Source organism: Protopterus annectens, chromosome 12.part0, assembly GCF_019279795.1.
Source record: "Protopterus annectens isolate FY-2018-M chromosome 12.part0, PAN1.0, whole genome shotgun sequence".
In the NCBI taxonomy this organism is placed as follows: domain Eukaryota; kingdom Metazoa; phylum Chordata; order Ceratodontiformes; family Protopteridae; genus Protopterus; species Protopterus annectens.
In genome coordinates, this window is record NC_056746.1 from 735,272,367 (window position 1) to 735,296,941 (window position 24,575).

At 39.0% G+C, this 24,575-nt stretch overlaps 1 protein-coding gene across 2 annotated transcripts in view; it reads left to right on the forward strand.

Moving 5' to 3' along the window:
- Positions 1-10,235: 10,235 nt before the first annotated feature.
- LOC122816783 overlaps positions 10,236-24,575 on the forward strand; it is a 796,947-nt gene continuing 782,607 nt past the window's right edge. For both annotated transcript variants that reach the window (XM_044089804.1, XM_044089805.1), the window contains exon 1: positions 10,236-11,072. The gene's annotated coding sequence lies outside the window, so the exon portion shown is untranslated. The remainder of the gene's footprint in view (positions 11,073-24,575) is intronic.

The following is a 24,575-nucleotide window of genomic DNA, read 5'->3' on the forward strand; positions in this document are numbered from 1 at the left end:
AAATCATTCCCTGTCAGGATATCTGCAGGGATATCCTCAAACACAACTACTTGCTTGCTTCCTTTTCTACCATCCCAGTCAAGGTGAACACTAGACAAAGGTATCTGGAATGGGGTCCCTCCTAAAGCTCTGACGGAAGTAGACTGCCCAAGTAAGTAGTGCTCCTCTTTAGCCATTGCAGGGTAGACAATGGTTAGGTCAGAGGATGTGTCTCTCTTAGCAGTGGCCTGTTTCCAATCTACTAAGATAGAATATAACCTCTTGTGGTAGTGTGGTACCCTTGTTGTCTCCAGACAGCTTACCACTGGCATTTTGTCATTCACACTTGCTGGCTCCCCTACCTTTTTCCCCACCTTGCCTCCATGGACAACTTTATGCTACATGCCCCCAGTGGTTACGTTTAAAACATTTAACCATTGATCCTGGCCATGTACCTGAAGTAGTGGCTTCCCCTGTTACTGGCAGACTCTGTTGGGGCAGTTTAGGTGGCCCATCATGGGTTCCCTTAGATCCATGTGCAGCACTGGGTATCCCTTTCCTTTGCAGTGATGCCTTGCTTGCTAGGTATAGGTCTCCTTTTTTACCCAACTCATTTGTGGCATTGCATTCTCTATCTGCCAACCAGATTCGCATGTCCTCAGGTAAAGTGATAACAGCTTGTTCCATCACCAAAAGGTCTGCCAGACCTTCAAAAGTGGTGACCTCACACCCTCTCCGCCGTGTATGAAAATAAGGGCTTAACTCAGTAATATATTCACACATACTTTCATCTGCCTTGCATCTATGATCACAAAACATTTTTTCTATAAGCATCAGGTGTTAGCTTAAGACATTTTAATAAACACTTTTTAACTGTATTATAATGTAAGCAATCAGTATCAGACAATTTAGAAACAGCAGTTACAGCTTTACCATGAAGCAAGGGAGTCAGGAACCGTACCCTGAGCTCTTGGCCAATATTATACTGTTTACATAGCCTTTCAAAATTTGAATAAAACTATCAAAATTATCACCCTGTATAAATTGTGGAATAAATTTACCGACTTTTATTTCTTCTGGGGTTAGGTTACTCTCTTCCCTATTACCCCCATAACCTAGGCGAAGAGTTAGCATTTCATTTTCATGTTGCCTCTGCCTCTCATTTTCTTCAGCTTCCAAACATCTTAGTCTCTCATTTTTTCAGACTCCAAATGCTGCCGTTTCTCATTTTCTTCAGCCTCCAAATGTCACAGTCTTTCTGCTGATTTTATTTCCAAATGTTTGGCCTCCAGTTCAAGCCTTTTTACAGTCTTCCTGGTTGCTGATCTGTGCTGCAGCTGTGGTTGAGGTTGCAATTATTTCTGCTTTAGTCATGTTGGCATGCACCAGTCCTTTTGCTTGGCATATCTGAGCCAACTGGCTCCTTGTCAGCTTGCCATAATTCTCTGCTAATATCCTTGCCTGATCTCCCTGACGAAATAAGCTAGCAAACATAAATAAAACTATTGTGATATGAAACTCTGAATGCCTAGCATGTGACTGCTTGAGAGTACAAACACCTTCTTTAGTGACCACTGTTTACAGGCTACAGAAGTTCAATATCCACACCGCTGAATCTCAATACATGATGTGATGATCTCACCACTGACAACCAAATGTGATGTGGATATCCCACCACTGCCACCAAATGTGACGATCCACCACTGCCAACCAGTAATCAAGGAGCCTCAATCCTAACCACTGGCAACGGTGGGGGATGTTCACTGGGAGGATACTAACTACACAACACTATTACCAAATGCAGCTCTGTCCATCAAGTGCAATTTCCCTTAAGAGCACACAGAGACCACAGTTAGTCTGAGGCTGTTTTTTCACTTTTCCTCCAGATCCCCAATAGGTCTCCCCACGGGAACAGCTACAGAGTTGAGATTTCATCTCAGTGACCAAGCTAAGACCTCCAGCACCTTCTCTGTCCAAGCAGTGCTTTGTGTCCCTGCTCAATTAGCTGACACGCACACACACACACACACACACACACACACACACACACACTCTTTGAGGTTTGTTTTACACACACAAACACACACACACACACACACACACACACACACTCACACTTAGGAAAGGCCAGCACAGGTTTACTAGCTCTGCCCCATTCTGCCCAGACTATAAGGTAGTTATCACTGCCACCGGTCACTCCTTATCAGCTACTTTAAGGTCCTTAACAAAAGGTGTCCAATCTTACTGTATAATATTAATATTTATTTTATTTATTTATTTATTTATATTTGTTGACCGGGAGTGTCCGACTGGACGTAGGTCCATTTTCAGCGGAGGCCCGGGGAGAAAAGCTCTACAGTTAAAATAAACAGACATTAGTTAACATTGGATTACATAGTGATTAACAATTTACATAGCAATTACTTACAACATATTTACAGATGAAGAACATAGTACATCAGTAGACAACTAGAATCTTTATCTGTGAAGTACATAACAGACATTAACAAATGTTAAAATAAGAAGTTCCAGCTGTATAATAAGTACTAGGCTTATGAGCATCTGAGCTTGCTATAATCAAGGTAGTTAGTGGAGTGGAAAGAAAGGTAGTGGTTGGATGGGTGGGTGATGTTAAAGTGGGAGTTGCAAGGGCATAGCCAGCATATTTTTAGGTGTGATTTTAGTGAAGTTTTGAAGTGGGTGCATTATGGATGTAATTGTGGGTGGGAGGGAGCTCCATAATTTGGCTGTGGTGCAAGAGAATAGTGTTTCACCAGCAGAGTTATTGGCTTTAGTGATCTGCAAGTGATTTTTGTTGCTGGATCTTAGTGGTCTGGTGGTGCGATAGGGTTGGAGTAGATTCTGGAGAGATGGAACATTTAGTGGATAGTTTACTAGTTTATGGGCGTGTGAGAGTTGATACCATTGAAGGAGGTGAGGGAGTTCAAGACAGCCCATTTCAGCAAGTGAGAGACAGTGGTGACTACGGTAGGATGTCTCTGTGGCGAATTTGGCGATTTTGTTGTAGCAGATCTCTAGCTTGTTTAGATCGCATTGCCTTAGGTTGGTATATATTGGAGAGGCATAAAGTAGGGTGGAGATAAGGTGGGAATTTGCTATTGAAATCTTTGCTGCTTTGGTGAGAAGATACTTATTTCTGTATAATGTTCCTAGTTTTTTGTGGACTTTTTTATGGTCATGGATATGTGAATGTCAAATTTTAGTTTATTGTCTATTTCCATTCCTAGCAATTTTATGTGTTCAGTTGGGTATATAGTGGTGTTGTCTTTTGCTGTGATCTTAAAGTGAGAGTTGTTTTGAGTATGTTTGGTGGGTTGGAAGATGAGTAGTTTAGTTTTGTTTGGGTTGAGTATTAATTGGGCATCGGAAAACCAAGTTTCAACAGAGGAAAAGGCTTCCTGTGTGACTTTTTGCAGTTTGGGTAGGGACTGGGCTGAGCAGATGATGGTCGAGTCATCTGTGTATTGTATGGGTGTGCCATGTTTGGTGGCAGAGGCTAGATTATTGGTGAAAAAAGAGAAGAGTAGGGGTCCAAGGACAGATTCTTGTAGAACCTCTATGGAGACAGGTAGTTGGGGAAATATGTCATTCTGCATTACAACGGATTGTTGGTGGTCAGACAGGTAACTCTGAAACTAGTTGGTGACTGATTGTGAGAAGGATAGGTTATTGAGGACAGAGATAAGTTGTTTGTGTGGGACCATGTCAAATGCTTTAGATAGGTCTAGGAAAGTAGCAGTGGAGAGATAGCCATTGTTTTTATGCTGAAGGATATTGTTAGTAAAGGAGAGTAAGGCAGTGGTGGTGCTATGGTTTGGTCGGAAACCATGCTGAGTATTGGAAAGGAGGTTGTTAGTAAGGCGGTAGTCTGAGACCTGAGAGTGTATGCATCTCTCTAGTATTTTGGAGAGTGGAGAGAGAATAGCTATGGGGCGGTAATTGGTTAGTTTTGTGGAGGGTCCGCCTTTGTGGAGGGGAATTATATGTGATACTTTCCACAGTGTGGGAACGTAATTTTCTGACACAGATCAGTTAATCAAGATGGATACTGGGTAGGTATTCACTTGGGAGGTTGTCTGCTGCTAATTTGGTGGGCTTAAGTTTAGTTAAGAGTTTTTTTATGTTGGAGGTAGGTACAAGAGAAAAAGAGAAGGCAGTGGGGAGATTACTAGTTGAAGGTGTGGGTTGGAGGGGAGGGGGGTTGTGTTGTTCCACTGGTTATAGTATGGTTTGTGTGATGTGTGTGTTGAATGAGGTAGCAATATTTTCTAAGGAGTGAGGGATGTTAGGAGGAGGGGTACTAACTTTACCTGGGTGGAGGATGGAGTTTATGGAGGACCAGAATTGTTTGGGGCTGTGTTCGGAGGAGTCTAGGGCAGACTGGTAGTATTGGAATTTGTCCTGTTTTATTAGCTTTTTGGCTGCATTGCATAGTTCTAGGAATTTCTGTCTAGTTGAGGGGGTTTTGGTTTTGTGCCAGTGCTCACAGGCTTTATCCTTGTTTTTCATTTCTGACTTAGTAGTTATACAAATGGTAGTTTGACCAAAAGCAAGGCTATTAGGAGTGGCCCACACACTGTCACCAAATAAATATGCAAGTACTCTCAAAACTTAACTATCTCTACACAGATCAGCCACAATGAAATGTTTAAATATATTTAATAATAAATAATAAAAAAGACAATTCTAAATATATATTCACAATGACATCAGAGTGCAAAATCACAGGAAATATTTAAAATAACACTGTAGCAGAGGCTCACATAAATAAAGAAAATCATCTACACTAAGCTTTACTACATTCCTGACTGCATCTAAGAGAATTATACTGCTCCCTAGTAACTTACTTAATTAGAGCAAGGCATATGCTGTGGTGAATGGTTCTTGCCAGGTCCAAGACCAGATAAAGAATGCTCTGTCTCACTAAGAGATGTCTCAAATTAATATCTAAAATATTACTGCTGGGATAGCTTGCAGAATGACATCATTTCTGGTCATCTGACTTCTAGCGCCCAGGCCAAAACCCACATTGCTAGAATCTGGCATAATTTAGCATCTACCTGTAAAGATATACAGATTAGGGCTTTCACTCAGATCTTTGGCAGATGCTAGAAGTCATAAAACAATTGCATTCCTTCATGCTTCAAAGGTAGCAATTATTTCACTCCAAGGACTATACAGAAAGCTTTCTAGCAAAGACACTGTGTCTCTAGCTGCACTGAAAACTTGAGAGATAGCCTCATTATCACATCTTATAAAGTAATTTAATTTCAGATATTTTTCTAAATTTTGCTGGACTGGGGTTTACCTTCCAATTTCCTTTGTTAAGTATATACATGTAAGGTTCTACCTCACTTCACCGACACGCCGGAACATCGACAGGGAAATCGCGAGCCCCAGAAGATCGACAAGCAAGACCGCCACGGGACCAAGAAGAAGATCGAGAGCAGAGCAGAAGACCGACGACGGATGAAAGCCGAACGCAGGATGCCGATAAATGGGAAAAGGCTGTGCCGTTACATGTACGGACGACGGACGGTGGGGAAGTAAGGTAAGGGGGTGGGGGGGGGGTAGAGTTAGGGTTAGGTTAGGGTGGGGGTAGGAGGTGATTGTGTTTTGTGTTTAGGTGTGGATAAGGGTTAGGGGAGGAGTGAGTTAGGGGTAGGATAAAGGGTCAGGTGAGTGTCGTTTGGGGATAAGTGTGTGGGTTAGGGGAGGGAGGAGTTAGGTTGAGAGGTGGTTGGGAGGACCTTAGGGGGTAGTGACGGACCTTAGGGTTAGGGTTTTAGTGGGTTTGTGTTTGTGTGGGGTTTGTTGGTTTTGTGTGGGTTGTGTGGTAGTGTGGGTTTGTTTGGATGTTGTGTGTTTTGTTGTTGGTTGTGGTGGTTGTGTGTTGTGTGTATTTTGTGGTTTGTTTGTGGTTTGGTTGTTTCGTCGTTATTGGGTTGGTGGGATTTCGGGTGTTTAGGTCGGTGTTTTGTATGTGGTGTGGATTTTGTGGTGTCGGTGTTGTGGTGTTTCGTTTATGTGAGGTAGAACCACATGTAAACAGTTAAAACAGTGCACAAACATTTATGTTCTCTTCCAGTAGGGCACACTGTGGTTACATTTCAAACACAGCACTCTGCAAATACCTTTGCAACACTCACATCTGTACAAGCAGTTTTATATACATGTGACATACAGTTTAATGCATTTTTAACACAAGTATCTTGTATACATCATTTTGATATTCACCAAGGACATATAATTATTTACAAAATTCCGGCTAGACGTGCTGGTAGTATCTTCCTTCATCACACCACCTCCAGTAAATGCCCATGTGGCTAGTCTAACCCAGATCACGTCTGTTTTAGTCAAGGTTTTATCCCTCTGCACCAGTGGGGCTTCATATGCAATGACTGAAAGAAAAACTGGCAATATAAATGATAATATTATAAAGTTTGTAATTCTGTTTTGCTGTACAATATATATTATTGTTTCTTGTTTCTCTTTTCATTATTTACACATCACATCTTTCAGGCACTGTTTGGAATGGGTCCATAAAGAATCAGTCCACTACCTTTATTAACAAAACTAAGTAGGCAAGTTTAGAAATAAACAAGCAAAGAAACATAAATAAATCCATATACTGTGAGCATGATTGCAAAACAGAGCACCAGTATAAAGCAATTACTTGTATGTTTGTTATATTATCACTGGAATATCTAAAATATATTTTAAGAATGTGTTCATTACAGCTGCAACTGCAGAGGTGAAAAACAGACAAGGTGCAATAATTATGAAGAAGCAGGAATTCTCAAACATGTTTAAATTGTAAGTTATCTACAGGTTAGCATAGTTCTTAAAGGATTCTTATTTAACAAATATCACTCCTGTTATGGGTCTGTCCCAGTGTACAATGCCCTTTCATTTAGTTTTGCCCTACCTGTGCAAATTGCTATCCAGTATGCCCTGCTCATTGAGCACTAGTTTTCCAGTGTGCTGCCCTTTTGTGATTTTCTTGTTTAGTATGTTCTGCACTCTTTTCAGTGACTGACATTTGTTTGGTTATTTATATATTTATTTATGTCATATTCAAAAGAATATATTTGATGTCCCTTGGGAAGTTATATCTTCACACACCCACATTTGGGACTGCATTCACCAAAAACATCTTGCTAAGTGTTTTTGTAGGTGGGAAAGCTCACTCCCACCTCACTCACCCCTGAACTTACATTATACCAACTCTATTGCCACACCAAATCGAAGAATGGAAAAATTCTTCCTTCAAAAGGCAATCACTTCTGGCACAACTCGCAGACAGTGTATGGTGAGCTGAAGCTCAGGCAACAGAAACTTGAGAACTCAATCATATCCACACCTCCAGGCTAGTTGCTCAACATAATGCATCCAAGGTTATCGAAGTGCAACTAACTCTTGGCAAAACTGCAATCCAAATTGTAGCTTGCTACAGATCCCCCACCATGCCCCAGGATTCTCACTCCTCTTTTCTTGATGTACTGGAAAATATTAGGGTTCAACCAAACACCCTAATAATGGGCGACTTCAACTACCCCACCATTAACTGGGAAAACTACTCATGTACTAACTCCTTAGCGCAACGCTTTCTGGAATTCATAAACTCCAATTCCCTAGATCAACTTATCCACACCCCCACCAGGGGCAACAATATCCTAGACCTAGTCATTACCAACATGAGTGACCGGTGTTCCACACCTGATGTCAACTCCTTGTTGGTCCGATCCGACCATAAGCTAATCACCCTTGATATCCACATCCCACCCCCATCCCCCATTAAGGAAACCACAGTAAGAAATTTCTCCACACCAACTTCATGCTTCTTAAGAAAGAAATAGTGAACTTCATGACACCCATGCAGATGGACAATACAGTTACAACTGCTGAATCCTACACAAATGCACTCTGTAAACACCTACATGAGTGCATGGATCGTGCTATCCCAAACAGAACCAAGACACTATCCTCCAAAAAAAGGAAGCCAATCTGGTGGTCCCCTGCCATAAACAAACTGTACAACAGAAGGAAGAAACTGCTGCAAAAGAGAGTAAAATCCCATGAATGGAGGAGCTCCCTGGTCAGCCTCAGTAAGAAGCTGAGATCCCATATAAGATCCCCTAAAGCTAGCTACGAAAATAAAATTGCCACTAATTCCAAGGACAACCACGAAGCATTCTACAGCTATGTCAAGAATCTCAATGGCAACACCCAGATCTGCTCTGAGTTACAGCACAAAGGCATGAAAATTACAGAACCAACTGATATTGCCAACACCCTGGCAGATAGGTTCAGTGCTAACTTTACCCCCCCCCCGCACCCCCTAAAGGGCCCATATCTATACAGGAAGAATGCAGAGTCCCTGTAATCACAACTATGCAGGTGAAAGCTGCACTCTCTAAACCCAAAAACACAGCATCCATGGGACCGGACAACATCCCAGTCTGCGTTTTACATGAACTTCAGAATGAAGTGGCTCCCCACTTAAGAACCATGTTCAATAATAGCCTCGCATCAGGCTTTGTGCCCATTGAATGGTGCAGTTATCCCACTCCACAAAGGGGGAGCTACCACTGATCCTGGGAACTATAGAACTATTAGCCTGATGAGCCTGGTCTGCAAAGCCATGGAATGTATCATCATGGAACTCATAAACAAAGACATTGGCAACCTCCAAACTCTGAATCCCACCCAGTTCGGGTTTGTGAAGGGCAGATCATGCCTCCTAAACCTGATCGACTTCTTTGAGGCAGTCAACAAAGCCATAGATGAGGGTAAAGTGGTTCACACAGGCTATCTTGACCTCGCCAAGGCTTTCAACACCATCCCCCATTCTGGAATTATGGCTAAACTCAATAAACTAAGCATAAATCCCTACGTCACAAGATGGGTTGCCAACTGGCTCACTGACAGAACCCACACTGTAAAAGTTGCAGACTCCATATCTGACCTCAAACCAGTGACAAGTGGAGAATCACAGAGTTCCGTCCTGGGACCGCTCCTGTTTGGTATCTACTTCTCTGAAGTACAGGCTAACACAGAAGGCCTCTGGCTAACGAAGTTTGCAGATGACCGCAAACTAGGAGCCATAGTCAAGTCCCCAAATGATGTGAACACCCTACAGAAGGGCCTCTCTGAGACAGATGCCTGGTGTCAGAGCCATTGCCTCAAGCTCAATGCCAAAAAGTGCAGTGTCATCCCCTTTGGTAAAAACTCTGTACCCATGAACTACCACATAGGCAGCAATCTACTTAACACTGAATGCATGATAAGAGACCTTGGGACCCAGGTAGACAGTAGGCTCTTCTTTGATTCACATCGCCACAGTAGTCAGGAAGTCCTTCTACGTGGCACACCTCATCATAAAAGGGTTCTCGTCCAGGAAAAAAAGAGGTCATCGTTACCATCTACTCATCACCCATTAGACCCATTATAGAGTACAACTCCCCTTTTGGAATGTACCTCACAAGACATCTGCAGCAGCTGGAAAGGCCACAGAAGTACCTCACAAAGAGAGATTACTGGACTCAAACAAATGCCCTACACTGACCGCCTCAAAAAACTCCAGCTTTACTCCGTAGCATATCGCCTACTCAGAGGTGATCTCTGCCTAACATATAAAGCTATGTCAAACCCAGAGCTGTTGGACATGCTACACCTTAAGAAATCCCAATCCCTCCGAGCTACACGCTCTAGGGACATAAACAGGACATGCTGGAGGGATAGATTCCTATCCCAGAGACTTCCCATACTCTGGAACAGGCTACCCATCTATGTCAAACAAAGTTCTTCATTTGCATTCTTCAAGAAAAATCTTGATGGGTGGATGGGAAATAGGAAATACACCCCAGGGATCACTTCTGTGTCTCTGCTCGTCAGTGGCACAGGAAAATAACTTTCTTGGGTGGCGTAAGCCAGGAAACCTTGTTGGCTAGGCTTGCATAGGCCTTTGGGCCGATAGCCTCGTACCTACCTATGAACCTATAAATAGAATAACATTGTTTGGTGGTTATACAGATTACAGTGTGATACCTTTTATTGTATTACTTTATTTATAATTCACAGGGCACGTGTCATGATATGAGTAGTCTTTCTTCTTCTACCCTGCATTTACTTCCTTTAATAATCAATTGACAGAATACACATTTTTCAAATTAGTTCACATAAGTAATCTCTCTTTTTTTTTTTTCTGGGGATTCCATTGAAAATAGTCAATATCTAATACGGTGTGGTATCCAGTTAACAAATGTAATTCAGTAAAATAACACATTACCTATATCGAGAGTATCTAATTGTGTGTGACTGTTGCCACACGTCTGTCTCCAGCGTAAATTTGCTGTTTCTGTCTATAAAAATGCATCCTGCCCAGGTGGGACTTACTAGACAGATTACGTACTGATAGCTGCTATCGCACTGTTCAGAACCCCGTACCACAGGACGTTGGGTAAGAAATGTGTAGGCAGTAGAGATGACATCATCAAAATATTTAACTTTCCAATACTTGTGAAAGGAGTAAGCAGTTAAAGAATGTTGATACTCTTTCCTCCACCTTCAACCTGCAGGGTAGAATAGGTTATTGAGAAGTTCCACTTTTATGCATTCCCGGCCAGGCGGCCAGACCCTACATGGTTGTATATGGCGGTAGTACAAATGATAAATATGTGCACTGCTCTTCATGTTGGGCGAATGTCTCACGACTGCTGTTGACAGCTACCTGTTAGTGACGGGAAGAGGCTCTATACACAAGTCTAAGTATTTACCGAACCATGGGTAGACAGGGTTCTATATGCAAATGACCCTTTTCCCCGCCTTCCAGGTGCTGTTTTTCCTTAGTGTCGACTGTTGCGTGAGCGACCAAAGAAGTGAATTATCTTCGCTAATAGGCTTATCTGCACAGACGGACTGCTGAGGAGAAACTGTGCTCGATAAAGAGTCTGTCCTTTAGCGAGATCACGGAGATGCTGACGAACACGCGACGAACTCGAACCTGTTCGGTTAAGATGCTAAAGGTGTGAAACTGTTCCATAAAGGACGGACCGAAAATCTTGTGACAGGTAGGAATAATTCCATACCGTTTTTTTATTTTATTAAACTACTCTGATTTGCTGATTATTATACGTCTTGTCAATACACGTTTAATCTACCAGAGATTTTTTTTCTTCAGACTTACACTATTTTCGTTTTAAAAGTTGTGTTGTTATGACAGAAGAGCAAGACCGTTCGTACCGAATAGTGTTATTTCATTGAATATATATTATTCCACTAACTTCCTACGTGAAATTGACATGAAAGTGGAAACGCGACTCCTTTTGATGTAGTTATTTTCAGCATTGCCCTAGCCAGTTCGTTTGCAGACAGGTTCGTGCCAATAATCCTATAAAAAAATGAAGGGCATGGTTTAAACAAATCTGAAAAGAAAGTTCTGGCTTTTCCCGGTTAGGAGTCGCCACAGCGGATCGCCTGTCCACTTATGATTGGCACTGGAGTTTCACAGTATCGAGTTGCCAACCCGGCGTCCAACCTTCCGTCCGCGGAAACGCACGCACTCACGCCCAGGGCCAGTTTTGAGTACAGCGTATCTTTGGCAGGAAAGCGGAGCACCCGGAACCCACGCGACCACAGGGAGGACATGCAGACTGCGCACAGAAGGCACCCCAGCCGACATTCGAACCGGTGAGCCTCTTGTTGTGAGGCTTCAGGGGGTGTCCCTCATTTTGATTCAAAAGTTTAGCTATAGCCCTCATAACCCCCCCCCCAAAAGCTCGTGACGTTTAGAGAAAAAGGTGGTGATTTACATTTAATAAATAGTGATAGTAATTAGAGTTAAACACTTTTTTCACTGCCGAAAATGCATGTTATTTACGTTTCCTGATTCCGTCAGTATCGCAGGTTAATAGCAATAATGTTTAAAAGAGGTCTTGATCGTCCTTGCTCATTTCTGGATCTGTCCCTGATTCTGTTGAGATTTGTTCCTAATTGGGGAAAGGTTCTGTTACTAGGGTCAAGTCTAGGGACATCCATGTGCATAGCTCACAGTTACACTGCCTGTTCTGCAGAATGCCCCATATTTTACTTTATATTTTTGTCAAGTAAAATTTTTGCTCTCCTGATAAATCGCCAGAACCCACACTGTAAAAGTTGCAGACACCAAATCTGACCTCAAACCAGTGACAAGTGTAGTACCACAGGGTTCCGTCCTGGGACCACTCCTGTTTGGTATCTACTTCTCTGAAGTATAGGCTAACACAGAAGGCCTCTGGCTAACAAAGTTCGCAGATGACTGCAAACTAGGAGCCATAGTCAAGTCCCCAAATGATGTGAACATACTCTAGAAGGGCCTCTCTGAGACAGATGCCTGGTGTCAGAGCCATGGCTGGCACCACCTCTAGAACTCATCACTGTCTTAACCTAAAACAACTGGGATGGCTAGAACTGCAGAGCCAACTACTTTATCAACAAATTGTTATCACCCAAAAAATCCTTTACCACCAAAAAAATACCCCTATCCTCACTAACTTGATTTCACCCTACAAAAAAATCTTGCTATGCTACGCTCATGCAATAAGCTTCTAGTTTCCTCTGTTAAATCAAATAACAAAGCTGGGGACTCACTTTTCACCAACACAGTCGGGAAAATCTGGAACCAGCTTCCTACTGCACTTTCCTCCCTTGCTTCCACTATTCTGTTTAAAAAGCATCTTAAAGAACCAATATCTAACAACTCACTGGCTGTGTCCCTGCTCTAACCCTGACTGATATTTCTTTCACCTCCTGCTCTCTCTATACTTCTCTACTCTTTTATGTCACCTATCCGTAGTACTAAAAAAAAAAAAAAAACTTTAACTTCATGTTTTTTGCTCTCTGCATTTAATCTTAGCTTAAAGCTACTAACTTACTCTGTAAAAAATTTTTTGACCTATCTAGCTAATGCACGGTGTAGCTAATGTACAGTAATCCACTTGACTATTACTATATATTGTATTGCTTACTCTCTGCAGATGCTTGGAGCTTTTCTCCCCGGGCCTCTACTGAAAATGGACATGTATCCAGTTAGACTAGCCCGGTCAACAAATGTAAAATAAATAAAATAAATAAATAGTCACATCGCCACAGTAGTTAGGAAGTCCTTCTACGTGGCACACCTCATCATAAAAGGGTTCTCATCCAGGAAAAAAGAGGTCATCGTTCCCCTCTACTCTACACTCATTAGACCCACTATAGAGTAGAACGCCCCTTTTGTAATGTACCTCACAAGACATCTGCAGCAGCTGGAAAGGCCACAGACGTACCTCACAAAGAGGATTACTGGACTCAAACAAATGCCCTACACTGACCGCCACAAAAAACTCCAGCTTTACTCCGTAGCATATCGCCTACTCAGAGGTGATCTCAGCTTTATGGCTATGTCAAACCCAGAGCTGTTGGACATGCTACACCTAAAGAAATCCCAATCCCTCCGAGCTACACGCTCTAAGGACCTAAACCTTGTCACCACAATAAACAGGACATGCTGGAGGGATAGAATCCTATCCCAGAGACTTCCCATACTCTGGAACAGGCTACCCATCTATGTCAAACAAAGTTCTTCATTAGCACTCTTCAAGAAAAATCTTGATGAGTGGATGGGAAATAGGAAATACATCCCGGGGATCACTTCTGTGTCTCTGCTCGACAGTGGCACAGGAAAATAACTTTCTTGGGTGGCGTAAGCCAGGGAACCTTGTTGGCTAGGCTTACGTAGGCTCTTAGGCCAATAGCCAGAACCTATGAACCTATTACAGGGCAGTACTGGCAGATGTTACCCTTTCATTCTTATTTCTCAGAAAAATACATGTCAATGCAAAATGTGTTCTGTTAACTTTATAAGAGAGTTAGGGTGTAATATTTAGAATTTGTCCATTATTTTTGTCCCTTTGGCCTTCATTATATTTAGCTCTGTCCTAAATTGTTGAGCAAAGACTTTGAGAGCTGTGCTGTGAGGACAGTACAATTAGCTTTTCTGTACTTGTGTCATTTAGGAGAAGTTAACAATTTCAGACAAGCATTGCCAACTGTTATTGTTGAATTATCTTGATTTTGCGTTTTTGTACTGTTGCTGTTGTGATGGATTGACTAAAACAGATTGGGCTCTCTACAAGCAATGGACCTTTAATATAATTTATACAGAGTTTTGGATAAGAAAACTTTTCAACTTTTTTTTTTCTTTTACATTTAAAGTTGCTGGTCAGATTATTGGAGAAAATTATGTGCTCAGCTGTTCCATCTCTCTTAAACATGCATCAGCAATCAGTATGTTCTCATTTAGTTATTTCTGCAGATTGATTAAAAAATATAGGGCATTGCTTCACATGGAAATGTGTTGGTTGAATGGATGGACACGGTGGGGTACACATTTTGAGCTGTGGCAAAAGATATAGTGTTAACACTCAAAATGTGACTGAAAGTAACATTTTATCAGGGATAGGGAAATAATATTGGTTTTCAACTTTAAAATGAGTGGAACACAGGTACTTAGATGGTAAGAAATTTGGATAATACAAGGAAGCTGGTCACTGACTCTCTGTATGGGGAATCTGAAGGAAAGAAGTATTCATACTTCGAATGTTGAAAAGTCTGTCATGGGCATGTCTGATGTTGGAAAAGATGGTTCTTATGATACAGGGCAGGAAGGAGGGAGAGAGATGTGTACACTTAAAATGGTATGAGCAGTAGGATAATGAAGTTCAGAATGTGGAAATAGATTAAATGTGTTAAAAAACGTATGGTATTCTACTTGGAAGAAGGTGTGTTTGGTATTCAGTTTTTTAATAAATGTGGAAAGAAAGAAATATTCAAATTATGGCTGTATTTAGAGCAAGGATATGCATGTAAAACATCTCAAGAAACACATTTTTTCAGCAATGTGAAGATGTAACATTTGTTTGTACAATTTCTGTTTTGCATTGCAGCATACTGAGTCATGAATCTTTCAGTCAGGTCTGAATACAGAACATTATTTATGCATTGAACTGTATAAATGTTAAAGCCCTCAATTGCAATATATAAAACCTTCCAAAACAATGGAGCATAATCATGTTTGTTAGCATGTATATTTTAGGAAATACACTACGGGGATCACTTCTGTGTCTCTGCTGGACAGTGGCACATGAAAATAACTTTCTTGGGTGGTGTAAGCTATGGAACCTTGCTGGCTAGGCTTAAGTAGGCCCTTAGGCCGATAGCCTAGTACCTACCTATGAACCTATGAACTTGATGGGCAGTAGTATTTGTCGATTATTCTTCAACATGAAAAACTGATGCTCTTGCTGTCTCTTTGCTATGATTTGTACTGTTCATAGGATGTATGGTAAGATTTCTACTTTTACTCTCTTGATATACAAGATTTCCTTGTAAAGATTGCCATCATAAGACATCATTAAAGAGGCAAACCTATGAAGATATTCAAGCATTTGCTTCCTTTTGAGCAGATTTATGATATGTTGCTTTTCTGAGGATGTTCAAAGCACATTTGTCTTTGTATCAAGGAGTGTATGACAGGGGGCAGTGCAACTATTATTTATTGATGTCTAAAGGCACTGTGCTGGTAGCAGTAATGAGGGTATGAATGTTTGCACATTGCTAATATACATTGAAAAGACTTAGGGCACGAATGCTTACAGATTGCTAATATACATTAAAAAGATTCATGAGACTTGAGGATAAGTGCATTGTAGTTTTTCCAAGAAAAAATAATTGAATGCGAACAGATTACACATATACCTATTAATGTATTTATGGAGTAAACTGGGTGTCACATATAATTGTAATGAATACAACTTAATTTTCAGCATTATGACTGAAAGGTGCATGAATGCATATAATTTTGATTTAGTTATCTGACAACAAGCTTTAAGAAATCAACTTGAGTGTAACTGGCTACAAGTTATGCTACTTGGCTGTTAAAATTATTGATATACCAGCTAGTTGTAGAATTGTTTTTCTCCATATTCCTTTGGTCCTGTTTGCTGTATATTTACAAATTTCTGAACTGGTTCACTGTTTGTTTCAAATTTTGGAAATAAGTTGCAGCGTGACTATGCAGCCTTTAATCTGTGGTTTCTACCTTGTATATGTATTCGCATACTTTTTAGGGTTTTGCACAGAACTTACTTCACACAATCAGAGCCAGTGACAGTCTATTAATGGAACCACTTCAGTCATTCATTCTGGGCTGTGGGGAATCGGAGCCTGTTCTCACACTACAGCATGCAAGACAGAGAAAATAATTCTGTGCAGGTGCCTCTCTCTGTATGTCAGGACGTGCTTGCCTGTGGGTAATTTGGAAGACTGCCAATTTACCTATGACATATCTTTAGACTGGGAGGCGTGCCCTCAGTTAAGTCATGCAGACATAAGGAGATCATGCAGCCTTTACATAGAAATCACTGCAGCCAAGAACCAAACTGGAGAACCAAGTAATGTGAGGCAGCACTCACTGATAACTATTGCAGCAATGTTCCATCCATGATCTGCCTCATGTTTTTCATTGTATGGGTGAACAGTGTTTCTTTGCTTGTGCTGGGTGATAACAATTCTGGCTGTTCACATAAACTACATTGCTAGAATATTTTTAAAATTAAATACGATGTGAAGTCTATAAAAACTGAAGGATTTTTTGTGCACTTTATGAAGTGAAGGTACACAGCTTATTGCTGCAATAGAATGATAACAGATAATGTTACAGTTCACTACACCATCAAAGTGTGGTGCTTTCCAAAAGGGGATTTATCACTGGGGATCATACCTCTCAACCTATAAGGAGTAAGGAATCTGGACAAAGCCATAAAAAAAGTGGAACACATAGGGACAATTTTGAAATATTGATCTTACAAACTTAGAAAGTTGATAGAATAGGTTTTGCATTAGCATGAACTTTCTGAAGGGTATGAAGTCTAAAACTCATATGTCTGTCATTATTTTCTAACTTCAGTCTTTAACGATTTGTCACTAATTTGCCAGACAGCCACAGTATTATAAAAAATAGACTAAACATATAAGGCAAAAATCTGGACACTCTGCGGAAATCTGTACAGTTAAGAGGTATGCTGGGGATGTAAAACTGTGCTTTATGCAAGATTTGAAAATGTTACCACTTCACTTGCATGTGGAACATTTGCAGTGAAAACAGAAAACCTATGAGATTCTGAAAATGTGATTGACAAATACAGTTTTGTAATTGTATACATGTAATTATCAATACCCTGAAGTTACAATACAGATGATTTTCAGAATTCTTTGTTTCTATGATACAGTATGATTTCATTTTATTTTTATTTATTTATTTTACATTTGTTTACTGGGAAAGTCTGACTGGACACAGGTCCTTTTTCAGCAGAGGCCTGGGGAGAAAAGCTCTAGATACATTTTAGACAGTTCTACACAGGTCAAACAATTACAAATCACATATTACACAGTTCATGGTTTCACAGGTCAAAAAAGTACAAATCACCAGGTTATATAGTATAGATATCTATTAATAATAGTTGGCAAAAGATGACATACGGCAAAAATACAACAAAAAACATTTGCAGATATTTTCACATATCAGAACACAATGAGGAACTATAGTAGATAGTTTCATAAGTAGGTAGTGCCAGTATAATACTTCACAAAGAAACTTTGAATGTTATTTGACAAGTATAGTGTTTTTATTATATATCCAGATAGGTGGTGCAGTTGTTGTAAACATATTTGGTGGACTATTTGCTCTATGGAAATTAGATTGAGATTAGATTTAGATGGGGGATGAGTAGCTGAGCAATGTTTATCCTGGGGAGTCACAGGAGCATAACCAGGAATCCATATAGTATGTTTTGAGAAGCTTTTTGAATTGGGTAGTGGAGCACATGGAGGTTAGTTGGTAAGGTAAGGAGTTCCAAGCTTTAGCTGTGGTATAGCTAAAGAGAGATTTTCCTGCATCATTGTTATGTTGGATGACTTCTAGGAGGTTTTGGGTGCTGGATCTTAAGGTTCTAGTGGTGGAATAAGGTATAATTAAATTTTGTAGACCTGGAGTTTTAGTTGGTTGGTAGTGTATCTTATGTGTAAATGACAATTGGTTGAGTTTTAGTAGCTTAGGTAGCTCAAGCCACCCCAGCTGCTTGAAAGCTACACAGTGATGGGTCTTACATGGGGTTTCAGTAGCGAATCTAGAAATCATGTTATAGCAGGTTTCTTTTTTCTTTTGCAATTATTTGCTAAAATTACAATTCTTGCCACTTGAAAGGGGTCTGTTTTCATTAAGTTTATGGTGTTACATGAGTATATTGATATTTTTGGCCAGCACAATTGAAGACTGCTTTCACAATTATGAGACTGTGTTTAATTAATTGATAATCTTCAAAACCCTAGCAACTTTCAAAATGTTGATCTGTATTACAAAAAGTGTTCTTTATACAAAAAAGTAACAATTGTTAATTTTCTAATTTCTTTTTTGTATGCCAAAATTAAAGTTTGTAGTTAATAAGACAATTCACATTCTAAGCCACACATAAACACTTCAAATGTATTATTTGCTCCAATGGGGGGGGGGGGGGGTCATGAACTGTCATTTAAATCACAAATACTGAAATGTTTAAAAGTTATGAATGTGTATTTTTCTTATTTTTCTTATTTTTATTTATTTATTTTTTTTGCTGGTATATCTTAAGCAGACTGCTCTTCTGAATGTGGCACTTCATCACAACTCTTCCATAGTGTCTTTGTTTTGGAGGTGTTGACTTTTTTCATAGGAGTTGACCCCCCAACCACGAAATTAACATTTAGAATGTGGTAGGATATTAATGTTTTAATTCCATTTTTCTGTTTATTGTATATACTTGGAATAATACTTCCTTATTTTGTTCACCAAATGCATTTCCATCATTAATAATTAACACTACTTGCAGTACAAGCAAACATTGAGACGTTGCTTTCCCCCTTGTTCTGTACTTTTTTTTTGTAAAAATGACGTTTTTCATTTTAGCATTCCTGTTCTTGTCATAATAATGACCTCATCATACATTTCTCAATTACATCACTCCTGCTTTAAAGAATAACCAATAAACGAACTAAACTTGAATGAAAAAAGTAAGAAAAACCGCCACAGATATGAAGAAAAATACTCTTTTAATGAGCGCTTTCGTCAGTAGATACACTTGACTTCATCAGATTACATAAAAAATTTGACATCACTTGCACCACCACATGACCACAATTAATTTCCTCTACATGATTTAAATTGTATTGCAACACTGTTTCTTATTTCACATGTTGAAATATATGTGAAACTTGATTAAGAAATAATAATAAAAAAATTACAAGACAAGACAAACTACAATAGTGTTTTTTCTTCGCAGTAACTCATATGTATAAATAAATAACAAACATCAATCCAGCAATCTGTTGATACACTAAGACAGTGTAAAAAGATGTATTATGAGAGCAGACACCCTGACTTTCAAAAAAAGTCACTTGTCAAAGGGCAATGTGGTAAATTGGCACATATGATCAGTGACATAGAAATGATCTATGAAGAGAGAGACATGAGAGACATGCTGAGGCGTATGTTACAACAAAGAGGGTATCCTAACATTTTTATTGAACCAATTCTTAATGAGGTCATGGAAAAATGGTATGTGGACACTTTTTTCCATTATTAGGGACTGTTGCATCTGGTATTGTTACCCCTAATATTAACATTTTGAGTGAAGATACAAACATGACCCAAGATTTCAGCAAGGCCCTTATTTTAACTTATAACCCATTATTTTATGACATCAAGGACATATTAAGTAAGAATTGGTTTATTTTTAGAGGAGATCAAGCATTATTAACAAATGTGGGGGAAAAGCCATGTGTTGTGTATAAAAAAGATGCTTGTTTTAAAAATGTACTTGAACAAAACACAGAGAGTTATAAAACCTATGGAAAAGGATGGATGTCCAAATGTGGTCATTGTACACAGTGTTAAAGTATTTTTGAAACAGACACCTTACATATTCCACATTATGGTCTAATACATTTGAACCATAGGTTGAATTGTAACAGCACTTTTGTAGTTCATGCAGCCTTATGTCAATCATGGGAAGGATTTTAAATAGGCAAGACTACAAAGGCTTTCAAAGTGTGTGTATACCAACACAATTATGATATTAAAAAAGCCAATGAAAAAATGCATTGGCATTGCACATCAAGGAAAATCCTGACCATAGGTTTAAATTTATTGCCTTTGACCAAGTTGCTCTTAACAACAGGGGGTGGGGTCCACGAGAATTGTTTCTCGAATTTAGAGAATGTATGTGACAGTTAAGATTTAATGCCAACATCCCCCCTGGGTTGAATGATATTATTTCCCTCTCTAGTTATTTAAAACTGAAAGCTGAATTTTATCTTTGATAGTTTTGTAATGTTTTAACTTGCACAGCAAAGGAAAATAGGGAAATGTGATCAATGTATGTTTATAATACATCTTTTTATGCTGTCTTGGTATATCAACAGTATGCTGGATTGATGTTTGTTATTTATTAATATATGTATGGGTTACTGTGAAGAAAAAAACACTATTGTAGTTTGTTTTGCCTTGCAATTTTTATTATTATTTCTTAATCAAGTTTCACATATATTTCAATGTTTAGTTTTAAAACATAGTGTTGCAGTACAGCCTGAATCCTGTAGAGGCAATACAGCTTGAGAAAAAGTGTTGCAATACAATTTGAATCCTGTAGAGGAAATTAATTGTGGTCATGTGGTGGTGCCTGGCTTTTAAAAGGAAGTGATGTCAATGTTTTATGTAATCTGATGAAGTCAAGTGTATCTACTGACGAAAGCGCTCATTAAAAGAGTATTTTTCTTCATATTTGTGGTGGTTTTTCTTTTTTTCATTCTGCTTTAAAGAATACATGTCATGAAGGTGTTTGTCTTTGGGCTGAAAAATTAGCTGATTTTTGCGAATATTAAAAGTAGTTCCATAAAAATACTTTTATTGTTGTCCATCTGGGACTTCTTTCCTCATCTAGAAAGAATGCATCACCTTTCTTCTGTCTTTTTGGCTTAACACCACAAGTATCATGTTTAGTCTTATCAGTCACTTCTGAACCATACAATAACTGTGTTTTCTTCATCTCACTGTGAATTTCAGTCCCAACCTAAATGATTTTGTTTTCCAGGACAAGAATGACTCTCCATTTTCCAGTGAGCATTGAATGCTAGAGCTTAGGAATAAGAATGCTATGTTCTAATTGTCAATGAAATAGAGCACAGTTAAATGCTTCTCCCTCTCAGACCCTAACAATTAGTAACTTCACACAAACTGGTCACATCTTATCAGAGCACATTTCAAAAACACTGTTTTTGTTAGATCTGTGCATGTATTAATTGTGGACAAGGTGAGAAAATGACAGAAATACATTTCAGAAGCATATATCTGTTAAGTTTACTATTTTATAACTCTGTATAACAATTTTTGTATTTTGTGAGCGCATACTACTTAGCCTGAAGTTTGGAATTTAGATTAGCTGCCGTTGTTCATTACAACTCTAGGCATTACTGTATCTCTCCCTGAAGCTTAATAAAGCTTTATATACCACAGTGTTATTTATCCAAAAAAAAAAGACAGCATAAGGTAAAAGTTTTGGCTTAAAAAACATGCCCCTGCACATGAAGACTTGATATACCTGAACTAAGTACTGAAGCAAGTGGAAGTTGCCATTATCAAAAACAGCACCTCACAGTGTTATGTTCCATTTACAGAATGTTTACTTTATATTTGGCTACTTCTCCACAGACACATTGCCATCTCCCTCCTTATTATATTACAGGAAAACTCCAAGAATATTTCTTAGCCAGTCAGAGTTCAAAGATTTCACCTACCCATTTCGAGGTGTTTTATTAACTCTAGGAAATTAATGTCACATGTTCTTGTTCACTTTGTATTACTTCCTCTGTTGGGTCTTGTCTCCACTGCAGGCTGTATATAGTCTACAGTCTACTCTTCATAGCCTATATATTGCTTTGTCTCTTTTGTTATTCACATTTGTAGTTTGGGTTATGTGCTCTCATGCCCAGGCAGTTAATATAATCACCATCTATCTTACCATTACCTGGAGAAAAATCAATATTTGATTTCTGCACACAAAAATAGAAAAATTAAACATTCAGTTTTTCACTTTTCTGCTTTCTTCAACGAATTTAAGGTAAATCAGCATCTTTGAAACATAATGCTTGAACTTGTGAGGTTGATTAGGGCCGTTTCAGCAGAAGATACAACTCTTCTTTGAATATAGTTGGAAGAAAAACTGAGTATCCCTTACTTTTTTGTACTGGCTTGCATTTATTGCAAATGCAACACTGTTACCACAGTAGTTGCACACAAGACTCTGCAAATATGACAAAATATGGCAAAAACGTACATTCAAGCTTCTTGAAAGCTAGTAGGTTTTACACTTAATAGTCAAAGTTATGAGCCTAAACTTTACTGCTCATTGAAAATCACTAGATAAAGACTACATTTTATGTTTCTGTGACAAAGAAGTGCAAACAGAAATACGTTTGGCTAATATGTCTAAACATTCTTTAGTTGCTTATTTAAAAAAATCCATATATACATTTGTCAATAAACATCTAATGGGATAAAGAACTTTAACTGCTGACCCTCAATGTTTCTCTGTCACTGATGTGCTGGAGGTTGAAGCCTGTATCACTGCAAGTCAATCTGGACTCCAATAAATCGAAGAAGACCATCCCCAGGGAAAATGTTTATTTGCAATATCTGTCTTAATACAAAATAAACCACTCAGACAGATCTTGGGTATACACTAAACACTTAAGTCATTGATAGTCTTGCAAGTGTAATGCTAAAATCATTGATAGTCTGTGCACATGTAATGCTGTAAGCAGATTGTAAGGTAGTGCTTGTAAGATGTGGGCACCTGCTCTGTCTTAACATAAGACATGCTGAGATACAGTTCACCATGTGACACATACTCTAGTAATAGTAAATTAATTTAGGAAAACATTCTGATGACTTTTACAAGGAAGAACATGGTAGCAATACACAAATATTTACTACATATGCTTTTTACAATCAGAATAACTTTTTTAAGCATCACATTCTGACATTGGCCAATATAAAAACTTTGTTTTGTATAAGTGTAGCAAAGTATGAGGGAATTGTCAATTTGCATTTGAAATTCTTTCACTCGCAATAAGGTAGAAAAAACTTAAGGGTGTCACAGTAATTAAAACTTGCTAGAAAAACGTGTTATACAAGAAAAAGAGTGGGTGAAGCAAAGACTGCAAAAGGTTTCTGCTTAAAATGTTTCAGCTGTTTCACTCTCTCTGTCTCACTTTCAGGAAATAAGTTAAAACAATACTTTAACATATTTATTTATTTATTTGCATTTGTTTACCGGGATAGTCCACTGGGCTGAGAAGAGCCCATTTTCCGTGGGGGCCTAGGGAGAAAAGCTCCACAGAAAATATATACAAAGCAAAAAAAGGTAAGTGTTTTTACAAGAGTTAACATGCAAAGAAAAATAAACAAAATGCTATAATCTGTTACATAGAAAAGTTCTAGGGAAAAATTATACATTGCTAAAAAATTCAAGGTAGAACATTCAAAGGAACAGGCACATAGCATAAACTAATACAAACTAAATGTAAGTGTTGTTGTTGTGTCTTTCAGCTTTTCCTGGTTAGGGGTCACCACAGCAGAACTCTGATCTGCTAATGATTGGCATTAGATTTGTATGTGCCGAGTTGCCGGCCCTGACGCACAACCTTCAATGAAGGTACACCTATACACGCATGTCTCCACACAGAAGACGCTCTAGCTGGGAATCAAACAGGACAACGTCTTACTGTGAGGCGACAATGTTACCGCAGCACCACCAGTAAGGGTTAAATTAAGTCTAGAACTTAGCTAGTGTGTTCAAGTAGAAATGGTAGCTTTATACCAGGTACACAGTTAGTATGTGAGTGTGACCGAAATATCACATTATTGACCAAGGAGATAAATTTGCAAGGCAACTCTTCATACTTGAATTCTATGAAAACTTCTCATATAACAGAAACTTAGGTAGCTCTGTCAGTGAGGCAGCTGTTACAAATGTTGTACATACTTGACTTTATACTCTGCTTTAATGTATCTATTGCTTATGCACTGGTAAACTGGCTTTTGACCATTACAATTAGTTCGCCTCTATAATGTGTTAGTCTACTTACTGGCTGCTAACCTGTTGTGATATGCTAATCTATTGCCACAAAAACAGCTGACACAAGCAAAACACATGGCTTCATGCTGGAGAGAAGCAAGCAGGCAGACTAGTCTTCAAATAATATAAATTTTATCCACATGTGCACTACTCCAGTACTAAGTCAAAATGATCAGACATTCATATCCACAGCACTTTTGAGAAATAGCATGGATTTGAATCCAGCTATTATAAATCCTAGAAATTGCTGTGGAATTTGTAATGTTTTTTTTTCAATGTATGACTCGTCTTCATGAGAGTCAGACCATGCTTTTGTTATTCCCAAAA